The sequence below is a fragment of the Pavona decussata genome, unplaced genomic scaffold, assembly GCF_977016875.1.
Source record: "Pavona decussata unplaced genomic scaffold, jaPavDecu1.1 SCAFFOLD_21, whole genome shotgun sequence".
Lineage (NCBI taxonomy): Eukaryota > Metazoa > Cnidaria > Anthozoa > Scleractinia > Agariciidae > Pavona > Pavona decussata.
The window spans coordinates 4,458,768-4,463,748 of record NW_028145444.1 but is presented as its reverse complement, the minus strand read 5'-3'; positions in this window follow the sequence as shown (position 1 = coordinate 4,463,748).

Sequence of the window (4,981 nt, the reverse complement as noted above, 5' to 3'; positions counted from 1 at the left end):
AGACGTGACTGCTGCTAAATGCGAGAAGCCCGGGTCCGAGGGTGTCACTCAGGCACCATGCGCATGTAGCGTTGCAGTTTGGTCCTTGTAACCAATGTATAATTTACATGCAAAAATTTCAGCATGCTTATTGGCTGAGAGCACGTCAATTAATCCCAAACAGTGCAGAAAGTTGAAATTGAATGCAAAACGTTGAAATTGAGTGCAGAAAGTTGAAATTAAATTGATTGACAGGAAAGTCGCGAAAGCGCAACAACACAAAATGGCGGACAGGTTACGAGAAAGTAACAACGTTTTAATTCAGAGTTTGAAGAAGAATGCTAAGAACAAAAACACTCAACAAAGCACAATAATTGGCTTAAAGTCTGGAAGTCTTGGGCTTCTCAAAAGGGCTATGACGAAAGTATTGAAAAGTACGAACCGGAGGCCCTGAACAAAATTCTGGAGGAGTTTTACGCAACAGTTCGTAAGAAAGACGGGGAAGATTACGAGCCTGATAGCCTTCGTGTAATGGTGACTGCTATTGACCGATACCTAACAGAGAAAGAGTACAAACACTCAATTATTCGCGACAGAGAGTTTAAAAGCTCGAAGCAAGTTCTATAGCCTGCGAGCTGTCTTGGGGGTGGGGAGCGGCAGGTCTCTCCTCTTTCTCCCTCCCGCCCCCCACCCCCAAGAGAGCTTGCTCGCCGGCTACAAGTTCTAAAGGGAAAAGCCCGCCTACTGCGGCAACAAGGCAAAGGCAAGCGGCCAAACAGGGCGAGAAGTCTGACAACTACCGAGGAGAATGAGCTGTGGGAAAAAAAGAAGCTGGGAAAGGGAAGTCCGCAAGTCCTTGTCCAAACAGTTTGGTGGCTTCTGACCCAATATTTTGGTCTTCGAGGTCGACAGGAACACCACAGCATGACGGTTGAAGATTTCTCCTTTGGATTGGATGAAAACAACACAGAGTACGTCGAATTTATCGAGAACCCCACAAAAACACGCCAGTCCGGACTGTCCGCAAAGCCCAGAAGCTTCCTTCCAAAAACAGTGTTTGCAACTGGAGATGACAGATGTCCCGTTGCAATCTTCAAAGAGTTTCTGTGGCGTCGTCCTCCCGAAATACGGACAAACGGTCCACTTTATCTGTCTTGAGTGCCAAATCCGTCCTCGCAAGTTTGGTATAAGCGGCAGCTTATGGGAGTGAACAAAATCAACGACATGATGAAGTCCGTCATCAAAGGAACGACCCTAGAAGATTCATTGAAGACCTTTTCCAACCACAGCGCCAGGAAAACAGTTGTAAAGAAGTTGAAGACAGCAGGCCTAGAGCGAAGTTCAATTGTTGAAGTAACGGGCCACAGAAACGAGAAGTCACTGGATGACTATGACGAAGGAGATGAAAGAGAACAACAGCAGCTTTCCCACACCATCAGCCACGCTAAAAACATCAACAGCCAGTTAGCTCGAGGAAACAGCTTTAAGGAGGCAATTTACCTAAATTTTAATGAAATTTAAAGAGGTTTTAAGAAGGCATAGAAGAAAGAAAATGATTTTTGAAACACCAACAGACAGTTGATACCCACGCAAGAGCACCCCAGGTTGTTAGTGGACTAACTTGGTGTCCGTCTATTAATTATTAACTACAAATTCTAATTTTAAAACTTCACTAAATCTTCAATTTCTTATTTCTCTTAATTTAACCAATCCTTCTAAAGAAAACTACTCCTCTTAAATATACCCAAAAATCACCCAAAAATTCACAAAATACCCCACAACACAGATTCACGGGATAATGATAGGGTTTTTGGATTGCTTGAAACGTGAATGACATATTTCCATTAAAGCCATGACAAGTGGCGGAAAAACGGCGTTTAGGTGAATTGCCCCCTTAATAGCAGCACCAGCAGCTCCAGCAATATTTTCAACCTGTTCTCGCCAGACCCTCAATCGGCTCAATGTGGAAACAACTTCAACCAAGCAGCTTTCGCGGCGTTTCAGATGCCAAGTTATATCTCTGGCCAGAATGATCAGCGTCAGTGTTTCATGAACATAAACCATTTCCACCAATGTCAAGTCACTTTCAACATGGGAAACACAGCAGCTCACGAAAAGCCACAGTCAGCCGCACCACCTGGCGAGGGCAGTATTTCTTACTGATTCATAAGTTCGAAAAGCTTCAAGTTTTGAAAATGTTGATCGATTTCGCCTCAATTAGATTCGACAACAAACATTAAGAAGTTGACTTCTTCAAATAAACAAGTTTTGACGTCTTTTCACCCCTCTTTTCTCCTTGAGGTCCATAAAATGTAAACGCTTTAGAATGATGAATGCTTCCAGAACTTGATCTTTGTCGATTGAGAGAATATTTTTGGTCTGTAAGTTTCCACAAGTGCTAGCATGTCAATCAAGGTTGTCAATTTTTTAAAGACTACAAATTGCACTCGCCCTACGGGCTCATGCAATTGGTTAGCCTTTGAAAAATTTACTCGTGCTGATTTATCCCAAATTGCACTCGAAATCATGTGATTACCTATACAAAGTGCGATGTGATCGTGTCCTCTGTGATTATTTTGACAAGGGAGGGGATCAACGTGGTCGACTTTAGACTAGGGATGGACCATTTTATTTTTGAGGGGGGGGGGGCGGGGTTGGGCAGTTACCAAAAAAAAAAATTCTTGCACAGCAAAAGTAGAGAAAAAAAAATCATGCACAGTGGGCCAAGGGGTTAAAAAAATCGAGCGAGCCTTTCTACTCGTAGGACCCTGTTAGACCAAATGAAAAACTGATCTGTAATTTTTGTCACAATTTATTTTCAACCGACGAACTAGTGTAATTATTTTTCACCTCTTTGTGTTTCATATTATAAATATCATATATACATCATTTCCATCTATCTCTTGTATTAAAACATAAATTTGAACCATTTCACTGAATCTGGTATAATATAAAATTCATTCCATAAAATATCACTTCCCATCTCTTGTATTACTAGTAATAGTTTTCACTAGAGCTGCCCCCGCTTTTGAAGATCTGTTTAACAGTCATACAGTTTTGTTTTGTGAAACAGCAACGTATTGTATGTATAATTATGTGAACTCGTGGTTTGAAAGGCTCCTAAAGATGCAGAAGATGGCGAAACGTGACTTCGTGGTTGCAAGACTTTGACACGCTGCTAGAAGATGGCAAAACGCGAACTCGTGGTTGAAATGCTGCTAAATGATAGCGAAATGCGAACTCGTGGTTGCAAGACCTTGAAACGCTGCTAGAAAAAACTCGAAATGCTGCTTGAGGACGACGAAACGCAAACTCTTGCTCGCAAGACCGTCAAACGCTGCTCGAAGACCTCGTGGTTGCAGAATGACAGCTACCGGACAGCACCTTGCGATTTCAGTTCAGTCATGATTTTTTTCTGGCTTATTTCCTTCCTTTAACCACGATGGCCATTCATCTTTTCAATTCCATCAATGTTCGTGTGTAATCGAAATGTAAAATGGACGATACAACAATTGTTCTCCATTTAATTGACAATTCGAAGGGGTTTTACTTTCAAGACAAATGATAATTTCCTATCTGAGAAGGGGAATATACAGTACAATACTATATTTACCTTCAAAAACTCATTAATAACTTATGGCGGAAATACGAAATAAATTAATGTTTAATGGTGTCTTTATGTCTGATAAAGACGTGGTTAAATTTTACGTCCGATTTTCTTGGCCAAAATAACCTGAACTCTAAACATTAGTGTGAGAATGGATAAATGTACAGTAAAGATTTTGAGGCCGTTCAATAAATTCGCAATTCGTGTTTTATCAAGTTCTAAAACACTCGGCTGCGCCTCGTGTTTTAAACTTTATAAAACACTCCTGCTCATTTATTAAACATTAATTCACAATTTGGCACTGAATCGGTTGCTGGGCGATAAAATATAAATGCGCGTGGCGTGATGCAATTCACGTCCGTAATACAAACGGTTACTATACGTAATTCGAGAGCAGGCCTAGGGTTGACGCGAAATATCACGTCACAAGTTCTTACATACTGCCATTCATCCATCCATCCATCCATCCATCCATCCATCCATCCATCCATCCATCCATCCATCCATCCATCCATCCATCCATCCATCCATCCATCCATCCATCCATCCATCCATCCATCCATCCATCCATCCATCCATTCATTCATTCATTCATTCATTCATTCATTCATTCATTCATTCATTCATTCATTCATTCATTCATTCATTCATTCATTCATTCATTCATTCATTCATTCATTCATTCATTCATTCATTCATTCATTCATTCATTCATTCAATTGCCCTCTTGCATCGTTTGAATTTTCCCTTGAATTCCCTCTCTTTATCGTAAATTCTATTTGGGAAGTAACTTTCAGAAAAAAATATTATATATCTTTTAAATTTCGGACTAAAAATCAGACGAGGCAAGTGCCTCGTTGTGCCTCATACTGGCCACGGACCTGCACTGTAACGGTCGTCAGCTTTGATGACCACTTGGGAAATTTGAATAACTGAATGATCATCGTATATATACGCAACCTTAAAAGCAGTTGTGAAAAGAAAGCCTGAAAAATAAACTTCAGGCTTTAACGGAATTCGAACCCATGACCTCTGCAATTAACCAATACCGGTGCAGTGCCGTACAAAAAAAGATGGCGGCTGTAAATTTTCGTCTCTGTACTAACAACATTGTGTATTCTAGGTTTGACGTTTTTAGAACTTTTCTGTACGTTTTTATGAGCGTTTTTATGGATTTCGTAGGCTAAGAACCATGCATGGTAAATCTGTCGCCATTTTTTTCGGGATTCCCGGGTGTGCCATTGCGCGTTGCCTATCAAGCCGTCTTGGAGCTAGTCATTTTGTGAATTTTGTTAGCAACGAGAAGTGGTTGTCTTCACAGACTGTGGGAAAAAATCTGAGTCCCACACTTTCCACAGACTTATTGTTATTATTTCTTTGCTTTTAGTCACGTCT